At 41.8% G+C, this 11,661-nt stretch overlaps 1 pseudogene across 1 annotated transcript; it reads right to left on the bottom strand.

The window, feature by feature from the left end:
- Positions 1–10,853: 10,853 nt before the first annotated feature.
- Positions 10,854–11,421, bottom strand: LOC308653493 (E3 ubiquitin-protein ligase RNF4-like; annotated as a pseudogene). The gene has a single exon. The product of its transcript is annotated as an E3 ubiquitin-protein ligase RNF4-like (transcript).
- Between the last annotated feature and the right edge of the window lie 240 nt (positions 11,422–11,661).

The raw sequence follows: 11,661 nt of genomic DNA, 5'->3' as shown, positions 1-11,661 counted from the left end.
GCAGATATTTGATTATTTAATGGTGTCACAATGATCTTGAATGTCTTCTTTCTTCTTCTTCTTCTCCTTTTTTTTAAAAATTTCTTTTCCTGTCGTAAAGTAATATTTTAAAAGACCTGTCTTGAAGTTCCAATATTTTTTCTTCCACTTGATCTAGTATATTGTTGAGGCTTTTGGCTGAATCTTAAAATTTGACTTATTAAGCTCTTCATTTATAAGATTTCTGTTTGGGGCTGGGGATGTGGTTAAAGTGGTAGTGTGCTCGCCTGGCATGTGCGGGGCGCTGGGTTCGATCTTCAGCACCACATAAAAATAAAATAAAAATGTGTGTCCACCAAAACTAAAAAAAAAAAATATTAAAAAATTCTCTCTCTCTCTCAAAAAATATTTCTGTTTGATTCTTTTTTAAAATCTCTATCTCTGTTGAATTTCCCATTCATATCCTGTATTGTCTTCCTAGTTTCACTTAATTGTTTATCTGTATTCTTTTTGATCTTCTGAGCTTTTTAGAAACCATTCTTTTGAATTCTTTATCAGGAATTTTATCTATTTTAATTTTCTTTGGGATCTGTATCTAGAGAGTTATGATTTTTTGGTGATATCACATTACCTTATTTTTTCACATTTCTTATGTTCCTGTGTTATGTTTTATATTTTAGGTCTCTCCCAAAAGCTCATGTGTGAGACAATGAAAGAAAGTTTAGAAGTGAAATGATTGGGTATGACAGCCTTAATCTAATCAGTGCATTAATTTGCTGATAGGAATTAACTAGGTGGTAAATGTAGGTAGATAGGGTATGGCTGGAGGAGGTGGGTCATTGGGGTATGTCTTTGGGGTTTAGATGTTTTCCCTGATGAGCCAAATTTAGGTTCTCTCCCCTTTTTGATCATAATGTTCTGAGCTGCTTTCCTCTGCTATGCCACTCTGCCATGATGTTCTGCCTCACCTTGGGCCCAGAGCAATGGAGTCAGCCATCTGGGGACTAAGACCTCTAAAACCGTGAGCCCCCCAAAAATTTTTCTCTGTTAAAATTGTTCTTGTCAGGTCTTTTGATCACAGTGGCAGAAAGTTAACTAAAACATTCTGTGTTAAGATTTGTGCATCTGGTGGGTTGATTATTTTACCACTCTTATGGAGTCGCCTTTTTAGTAGGCATCTTTCTACTAAATGTGTTTCTTAGGGTATGAATTTGTTATTCAATGTTGAGTTTATTTCCAGTTTAGCACCTTAGTGTGATCTCCCTGTAGCTTCTTTGTTTAGTGATTACTGAGTTTGGGTACAGTGTATTTTGTCATTATGGTTTGGCTTTAAAATACATGATAAGAATTACTTAGAGAACAAAAAGAGAATTCAAACGTGAGGCAATTTTTTCCAACTTCAACCCTCTTTTCAACAGAGGTAAAAAGATTAGATTGTATGAGCTGTAACGGTGTCAGTGGATCCTGAGAGCTGACTTCATTAGTGGATTATGGAAGTTGCAACCTCACCATTGGATCAATCCGTTTGATAGATTAATAATTTGAATGGAGCATTGGTGGTAACTATAGGCAGATGGAATATGACTAGTAGAAGTAGGTTATGGGGCTATCCTCTTGGGGAGTATATATTGTCCCTGACTCCCCCCACCCTCTGCTTCCCAGCTGCTATAAGCTGAGCAACTTAGGGTATGCCAAACCCTTCCTTTATAATGCTCTGCATCACCATAGGCCCAGAGCAATGGAGTTGGTCCAGCAGGTACTGAACTTCTGAAATCATGACCCCGAATAAGCTTTTTGTTCTCTAAGTAATTCTTATCATGTATTTTGGTCACAGTGATAAAAAAGCTGGCTAATGCAACTGTATTAGAGTCTAAGAGACTCATTGCATCTGTGGGTGACACAAGAGTGGGACACTGTAGCAGCTGAGGCAGGTTAGGTGTAGACAGCAGAATGTATGGCTAGTCCTACAATGGGAGGTGACCCCTACCAGGTAATGGGGGTTTCATCAGTCACTGTTGCTATTGGCTCTGTTACTTGTAAGAGTCTTTGGAACTGGCTACACCAATAGTGGTGGGGACCCTGAAGCACTTGTCCTCCTACCAGATAGTGGTGCAAGCTATGGTGTTTCACAGGGAAGGGTGGGGATAGGAATCACAAGGTCTTGTTAGTAGTACCTGATCAGAAAAAGCATGGGAAGGCCAGTGGTGGAAATTAGTAGGCATTTTGGCAGCAGTAACATTAGTATTCCTCTCTAATGTTACTGTGGGTGTTCCTACTCAGGGGATGGGGACAACCTCAGGTCTCCCCCTGCTGTGTGTACCTAGAGATGGCTGATGGCTAGGGGTTCTCACCCCTTTCCATTCTTTTAGCTGTAGTGCCCATCAATGATTGAGCTGGGTTGGGTCAGGGTTGAAGTTGGAAAAAATTACTTCCAAGGGTCTTCCTTGACTGTACACAGCCAGGACAGGGTAAGGGCCAAGACTTTTCTCCCTCTGACTTCCAGGTGTAGTAACTTCCAGGGATCTGAAAGGAGTGGGTCTCAATTGGAACTGGAAAAAACTCCTCTCAGTTGAAGTCCACAGGAGCAAGCGAGGATGAACTTATACAGAGCTGGAAAAGGTTTCTCTCTGGACCTTCGTAAGCCATATACTCTAGGAGCAGATGACAGCTGGAGTTGTGACATTGCTTAAGACTGCCTAGGCATGCCCTTTTGGGGCTAAGCAGCAGTGGGTCAGCAATTCTTTCCCTTTCCTGTTGGTGACAAGCACCATACATGGCATTGGGAGAAAGAGTGGTTAGAATTGTGTGGGCAACTGCCCTCAGTCCTGGCCCCAGCATGAATCTGCATATGACTGACAATGGCCCTGGTCTCAGAGGGCGGGCTCCACAATGCCCTGCTTCCTGTGGATGGCACATTCCATTCTTTCTTGATGGCAATTCTCATGTTCTGAAGTGCAGCATGTGCAGTGTGTTTGGGTCAGTCACTCTGCTCAGCCACAATTCGTTTACAAGGCATCTACCTGCTGTGCCAGGGCAGTGAAATATATGTGAGGTCTCAAGGGTGAGACAGTGCAGGGCTTTCTGACCCCGGGAGCAATGCCAATTCAGACAATAGGTCCCTTCTCAAGATGGCTCCTGGCTAAAGCATCCCAGGGATTTTCTAGAAGATGATATGAAATTTTTTTCCAGGGCAACTCTATAGTATTAATTTCAGGTTACTTATCAGGTGGGGCTACAAGCCTAGCAGTGTTTTTGAAACTTTCTAGTAGCTAGGGTTGCAATTTCTGGGCTGATAGAATTTGCTATGGGACTTTCTCTTTCACCATATCCCTGCATAGGGGAGGCTCCCCCTCCCCTAGCTGTGGAGCTAGGCAGCAAGTGCTGGGATATATCTGTTGCTTTGATTTTTCTTTGTGAAGGAACATGTGAGTGCTGTAATCCCAGAGGCTTGGGACAAATGGTGGCTGAGCAGAGTGACTCACTGAGCATGCTGCTCTTCAGAACATGGGAACTGTCATAAAGAAGGACTGGAGTGTGCCACCCTCAGAAACAGCTAAGTGTATAGATAGTGGTAATACTTGTTTGGTTTAATATGAGAATATGATTTAATATTAGTTATAGTCAAGGAACATCAGCACTTCTGTATATTGCTGTCTGAATTCTACCATAGATCCTTGGGAGTATGCAAATGAATATTTGTTTCAGAGGTCACATGTAGAAATAGAAGGACTGTCAAAAGAGAAAACTGAAAAAGAAGGATAAAGGCTGGAGTGCCACTAGGGTAAATATATATATTTATATATTTTTTGGGGGGGGAGAGGGTACTAGGGATAGAACTCAGGGGCACTCAACCACTGAGCCACATCCCCAGCCCTATTTTGTATTTTATTTAGAAACAGGGTCTCAATGAGTTTCTTAGCACCTCACTTTACCTAAGCCTGGCTTTGAACTTGAGATCCTCCTGCCTCAGCCTCCCAAGCCTCTGGGATTACAGGCTTGCGCCCCTGCTCCCAGGGGGTAAGTCTACATTTAAGAGGATGAGGAAGATAAACCCAAAAGGTTGATGGGAGAACTCAGAGGATTAGCAGGTATAGGATGCGAAGGGAGGAAGAGGATAAAGCATAGATGTGATCCAGAGAACATGAATGGAGGGTCTAACTTTCAGGGGTGGGGTTGTGGGGACAGAAATTCTAATAAAGCCAATGGAATGGAAATAGGAGCCTAAGGACTAAGAAGTAAGAGTGTCATTAAGACAGAGGAAGGTGAGCTTGCATGGAAGGCTTTACATGTTTGCAGGCTGATGAGAATGACGCAGTTTAAAAGGAAAGGTGGAAAGTCCAAGTGTGAGAGAGGAGAGCCCCTTTTGGAGGTTATAGGACTGGTTGGAGGAAAAATGATGAACCATAGATGCTAATTATGATACTAGATCCTGTTCCTCTCCCTCATTCTCTGGAGAACGGCAAGGAATTCAGTGGTAAAAACACTCTGGTTTGTAAATTTTCTCGAAATCTGAGTTGAATAAGAGGCAATGTTCATTTTTGCTGGGAAACCAGTTGGGGCCCCCTGGTCTCGTGGATGGTGATGTTGCCTGCCGAGGAGAAGTGAAACATCACCATCCACGAGAATGAATCTTCTTCCCTGCCAGTCGGGGTGATCCAACAACGAGCTCTGCTTCATTTCTATCATCCAGTGGATTATTTTAGGCCGCGTGGGCATGCTAATTTAATTATTGTTGCCCTTGTTGAGAAATGTTCTCTCATGTTCTTGGGCTGAAGAATTGTAATGAAAAGCATGGGTTAGGCTGGCATTTGACTTCATTAAAGTAAGTGCCAGGATTCCAGCATTTAGATCCCGTTCCTGGAGAAAACTGAGACCTGTCTGCCAAGTTTGCTCAACTTGCACTAGGCAGCCTTCTATCCACTAGTGGCTGGGCATATATTTCTTTTGCCAACTTGGCCAAAGTGAGCAAACACACTTTTTTTCCAAGTTGAAGAAAACAGAGCAGACTTTACCCAGATCCCTAGAGGGGCAGTTCAGCACGTCAACTTGCTGCTCTTACGTGTACCTCTCATCAAACATCAGTGTTAATTATAACTGATTAGGATGAGCTGGGTTTGTTGACAGAATATCTAATGTAACTAATCAACTCCAATTTTTTTCAAAGTTAATTTTGTAAATGTATTCCAACTGAAGCACCATGGGGTAAGAACTTTTCTTGTTAAAGCCCTGTATCTATTAGAAAAAGAAAGAAGAAAGAAATAGGATATAAACAATTGTACTGCAACTGTCTTATCATGCTTAGACTTGTACCCCCAAAATAAAAATTCCCAGAGACACAGTCCACAGCAGTTGTAAGGCCATTACAACATAATTTGTATGCTTGTGTCAATTGAAACAATTTTTTTCTCAAATGCCATGGATCTTGGGATTGATTGATCAAGAATTCCTCATTTGGGCTGGCCTGTAGCTCAGTGGGCTGGCATGTAGCTCAGTGGTAGAGTGCTCACCCACCACGTGTAAGGCCTGGGGTCCATCCCCAATACTGGGGAAGAAATTCTTACTTGAAGCAATGGGTCTCATCTAAGGTCATTTCCTAAACGTGTCATGTCTAAAACGTAAGCTTAACATTCAATCCATCTCTGTCTGTAGAAGAGACATACATATAATGTTTATATTGCAGCATGACAGTATTGATGTTGAGACTTTTGAGCTAACGGTGACATTTCCATAGGCATAAAACTGGAGCTGGAACTTGAACAATAAGCAGCTTCCCTTAGCAAAGGTAAATATTCTGATCTGACCAAGTTATAGAAAATTAGCTTAAATCTTTTAAATGTCTTTATTAATGCATTGTAGTTCTACATAATAATGGGTTCATTGTGACATACTCATACATGTAAATGACAGTTTGCTCCAACTATTTCCCCAGTACTTCCCCCTTCCCTTTCCTCTTCCATACCCTGTTCCCCTTCCTCTTCTGGTTTTCATTCTATTTATTTATATATGTTTTTTATATTGGTGCCTTATAACTCTACATAGTAGTGGGATTCATTGTGGCATATTTATACATGCATATAGCATAATTTGGTTAATGATATTTCCTTGTTCTTCCCATTTCCCTTCTTCCCTGCCCCCTTGACCCCCTACCTCTCCTCTACTTATCTCCCTTCTATTTTCATGAGACCCCCTCTTTTTCCTCTCTAGTTTCCAACAAATGAGAGAAAACACTCCACCCCTGATTTTCCCATTTGGCTTAAAAAAATCAGCTTCAACTTAACTTCTTTTTTAATTCTCCCCAAAGTTAACTCAAAATTTTCTTAGAGATGTATCTCTCATTTTCACAATTCCATCTGCTCACCCTAAATTGCTATTGGAGTAAGCTCTCCCTTTGGTCATTCTGAGATTTGAATGATAAAATTGTTCATTTCTCCCTTTTTTTGGTTAATTGAAATGCCATACCCTAATTTTCAATGACAGGAGATTTTGGTGAAAATGAAAGAATCATTGTTTTATTTGGCATATATTGAAATGCCAAATAAAATATTCAAGATATTGCTTTCTTGATAGTTCATTTTTACTAATTTCTACATTTCAAACAATTCCTCCTATCTACACATTTTTGTGTACAAAAACACAACTTATGACCTCAAAGGTGATCATTGAAGCATTTGTTTTTCATATATACTATTAAAGACCAAGGATTTCTGTAGTTAAATTTCAGAAGTTCAATCAAAGTTGGTAAAAAGGCTGTGAAATATGTGAATTTAACCTTTGCCTATTACCATGTAAATCATTTAGTTTCAGAATGTTTGCCCTGGAATGAGTGAAGTTTTGTATTTTCTGCTTGTCAAAATGCCTGTGAACTGGGAGTGAAACAATGACGTCTGCAAATGTCACCTTTAATTCCTGTCTGCTAGATCCCAGGCAGCTGCTTTTATATATTTAAAATTCTGAAACCCCTGGAGGGATGTGACTATAAACAGTACTTAAAGTTTTTTTTTTTAATATTTGATGACAATACATAGTGATCAGAGAAAGAGAGATGTGAAAACCAATGTTATTTCAGCTTCTCACATGCTAGAAAGCAAGGAGAATAAGGAAACTATGTTTTTTATTTTGCTATGAAACCATTCGAAAACAAGTTACTGTAGAGATATTTCTTTCAGCATCGTCTGGTATCTTTTTCCTAAGTTTACAGCATGACAGCATTTTTTCTTTTCTTTCTTTTTTTTTTTTTTTTTGGTGATGGTGGGGATACTAGGAAATGAACTGAAAGGCACTCTACCACTGAGCCACATCCCCAGACCTTTTTATTTTTTTATTTTGAGACAGATTCTTGCTAAATTGCTGAGTCTGTCATTGAACTTTCAATCCTCTTGCCTCAGCCTCCTCAGTGCCTAGGATTACAGAATGCAACACTGCACCCAGCCATGACTGAGATTTGAGAGCAGTCTCTTTCAAGAAATAGATGCTTTTGGTTATGAAGGAGCTCTCCATAGGTACATGTTTTACCCAAGAATTACCATTATTTTCAATAAAATAATAACTCAATAAAAGTGAGTTATTGCTCTCAAAACAGCAAATGACAGAGGAAGGGTTAAAATTCTTACCACAATGTTGCCTATTTCTCAAGAAAGAATTCTCAATAATCTGTGAGCTGAATAGAGAGCCTACCTCTTGGGGGCAAATTTCTACCCCTCACACATCAGATAGAGCACTAATCTGTAGGATATATAAAGAACTCAAAAAGCTAAACATCAAAATAACAAAAACCCAATCAATAAATGGGCCAAGGACCTGAAGTGTCTGCTTCTCAGAAGAGGATATACAATCAATCAACAAATATATGAAAAAATGTTCAACATCTCTAGCAATTAGAGAAATACAAATCATGACTACTCTTAAGATTTCATCTCAATCCAGTCAGAATGGCAGCTATTATGAAGACAAACAACAATAAATGTTGGCAAGGATGTGGGGGGAAAAGGTACACCCATGCATTGCTGGTGGGACTGCAAATTGGTGCAGCCAATATGGAAAGAAGTATGGAGATTTCTTGGAAAATTGGGAATGTAACCACCATTTGACCCAGGTATCCCTCTCCTTGGTCTATATCCAAAGGACTTAAAAACAGCATACTACAGGGACATAGCTACATCAATGTTTATAGTAGCATAATTCACAATAGCTAAACTGTGGAACCAACCTAGATGCCCTTAAGTAGATGAATGGATTAAAAATGTGGCATATATACACAATGGAATATTACTCAGCAATAAAATAGAATAAAATCATGGCATTTGCAGGTAAATGCAGTTAGAGAAGATAATGCTAAGTGAAGTTAGCCAATTTCAAAAAACCAAATGCCAAAGTGTTTTCTTTGATATAAGGAGACTTATTCATAGTGGGATAGGGAGAGGGAGTGTGGGAGGGACAGATGAACTCTAGACAGGGCAGAGGGAGTAGGAAGGGGGTATGGGGTTATTAATGATGGTGGAATGTGGTGGACATTATTATCCAAAGTACATGTATGAAGACACAAATTGGTCTGATATACTTTGTATACAACCAGAGATATGAAAAATTGTGTTCTGTATGTGTAATAAGAATTGTAATGCATTCTGCTGTCATATATAAGTAAAAAAATAAAAAATAAACAAATTGTAGTAAGACATAAAAAAAGAATTCTAATCTGCTTTGCATACATTTAACTTTAATAAACATCTTTATTTTCTTTTGTCCAAATTAATGATTTTATTTACATCTTTAACACTAGCTGAGGAGTCCAAAACAGACTGATGTCCATGGATACAGTTTAAATGTAACAAAGAAAGAGCTGAACTATGTACAATGAGGAAAAGGACTTTGACTCCCATATCAGTCTTTTCCTAATTAGCAGTTTCTCATTAGTAGAAAATAAACACACTTTTTTCCCCAATTTAATTTAGGATGAAGTTAACTATCACATATAAACTATCACATAAGTTGTGTTTTAAGGAAAAAATACAAAGAAAATTTTAAATGGGTGTCACCACATCTATGGGTTGACAGCTTTGTGGTTGCCTTGACCCTTGAAGTCTGATGTCACTACAACCTAACAAAGAGCACTTCCATGAGCCCAGAGGGGGCTTCATGGCCATGATGTCCAGTGGGAGGCAGGCATGCAGCACTGTGGTCAGCACAGAAGCTACCACCCTCTTAAACTCCATGAGGAAAATCATGACTCTCATTCAAACTAACTGGAAGTGAGCCAGGCTGGGAAGTCAGAGTGAGGGATGAACCCTTTCCTTCACATAGAAGAAGGACGCTCCTTCAGCTCCATCTAAAGTGAACACTGGGCGGAGTCCCTGGTCCTTCAGGAGAGTGCACTGAAGGTCACTGAAGGTCAGCAAAGCCAGAAAGGTCCCTTTCCCACCAGGAAGGCTGTTGGTTTGGCTTGAAGCCTCTGAAGGAGGGTGTGGCAGCAGAGGATGGCCTGTACTGCACGTGAGGCCCCGCCCCTGCTAGTCACCCCCAGTGTCTCAGGGACAGTCTGGATCACCTTGTTGCCTCCCAGAGAACCCGAAGTCTCCCTATGGTTGTCATCAGGCCCTTGCAGAGAAAGAGCCACCACCATGCTCTGACAACCAAACCTATAGAACAGTCAAAAGCCCAGAGGATCACAGACCAGCTGGCCAGAAGAGCAGCTTCTGAAATTGTAAATATTGACAGTGGGAGAGGGAGAGAAGCCAAGTCAGGACCAGGTGTGGTGGGCCAACGTCTTTGAAACAGGGGCGCCAGCGACGTGGGCATGGAAGTGAGTGGCTGATAAGACCACAATTACTGCCACCTCCTCCTGGTATAGGCAGTAGGAACTGAGGAACTGAGGACTAGAGGGCACATGGCCAACTCAGGTCAGATTTTATCAGAAAAGAGAAGACACCAAATATGTGCCTGCTTTATTGAACCTGGAATGTCCTGTGCCAGGTGGAGAACTTTGGGGCACAGGTGAGGTTCCTGAGAACAGTTGGTGAGTGGAGACAGGATGGGATGGGCACTGCTCCACAGGTGACATTAGGGCTCTGAGGAGGACACTAACAGTGCTGCATCTCCTGGGCTTCTATAAAGTAGTAAAGAACGGGCTTTGTTGCACTTTTGTTTTTGAAAACAGGGGATTGCCCTGCAGAGGTTCTTGATGTGCCAAAAAAACTGCAGATCAATTACAAGGTACAGGCAGAATCCCAGGGGTTGGGGGGAGATCCAGTGGTTGGGATTTCCAGGGAGTCACTGCTGCACCTGGAACCCCTTGGCTGAGTGGACTGTGTCTGGCTTGGTTATTGTGTGGTAGATAGACGGGTCAACTGACAGGTGCCTGGGAAGGTTGTGCACTTGGGAGAGATGGGTCAAGCTTTCCAGACAGGGAAACTTCTTGGCGAACGTAGACCCAGAAAAGTGGAACCACAATTTTTAACTTGAATGTCCTGACCCTTTCTCCTACTCTGGGATGAAACTACCCCAGAGGAGCAGAGATATGGAGCCAGATGGGGAGGGCCCCTGGTCCAGCTCCAGAGCATCAAACCAGATTACAAAAGGATCTAAGTGGGGATTGGAAACAAAAGAGAAGTTTATATACCCGATGTTGGTTTTGAAACAGTCTTTTTTTTTTAATTTATTTTTTTAGTTTTAGATGGACACAATATCTTTTTATTTTACACTTATGTGGTGCTGAGGATTGAACCCAGTGCCTCATGCATGCTAGGCGAGTACTCTACCACTGAGCCACCACCCTAGCCCTTGAAACAGTCTTTTTGAGCTCAGGAAATTGGAGGCAGATACCACGTGAAGAACCCAGCCAGGCTGTCTGTCCATTGTCTCTCCTGAGCAGCTCTGAAACTTCATATATAAATGGGGTGGTACTGTTTGTGGTTGATCTGTTTCCTACAAGTTGGGCAAATATTAGCATTCTTTAGGGAATCACGGAGACACTGGCTACAGAAGACATGGCCACACTCTGTAGAGACAATGAGATGTCCATCGTGCACAGTCTCTGAGTATCTGCATGCAGATGGGACAACTGACAGTACCAGAGGGTCTGAGCCCTGTGGCCCTTTCCTCCCTGGCATTTCTGGGAGTGTGGGAGGTCTCATACACATCTCTGTCCCTGGATAACTCCTCGTCATCACTGCCCACCACGCAGCTGTTGGCATGGTCTTGGCGCAGCCTCCTGCATTCCTCTTGGGCCTTCTCCTTCGTCAACAATCACAACAGAGTCATTGGGAGTCAGGTTCACCACCGCAGGCTCTAAAGACTCACAGGTGAGGTCCACGATTTCATCTCCAGCAGTTTCCACGAGTTCTATAGGTTCTGCTTCCAAGGAAATCTCAGAGGTGGAGGCTGCTTCCTGGGTTCTCTTCTGGGCGTGTCTAGAACTTACTTTCCACCACAACGCTTTCTTGTACTCATTATGCTCCTTGGCTCCAACCTACAGAAAGGGACATGATCTCTACCCAGGTTTGTAGCAAAGCAGAATATTCAGCCTCTCATGCCCGCTGGTTACTCATCCTCTGGCTTACAAAGAATTTGGAGCCAGGCAGATTTCAGTATCTTTGAGCCCTGCCCAGGGTTGGGCTAGTCCAGCAGGTGCTACTGCCAACACACTAGCAAGAGAAAGCACCTTTGCAAGCCCATAAGGAGACCCGCTCA

The sequence above is a fragment of the Spermophilus citellus genome (genome assembly GCF_964194105.1).
Source record: "Spermophilus citellus genome assembly, chromosome: 7".
In the NCBI taxonomy this organism is placed as follows: Eukaryota; Metazoa; Chordata; class Mammalia; order Rodentia; family Sciuridae; genus Spermophilus; species Spermophilus citellus.
This window is presented reverse-complemented; position numbering and strand designations above follow the sequence as displayed.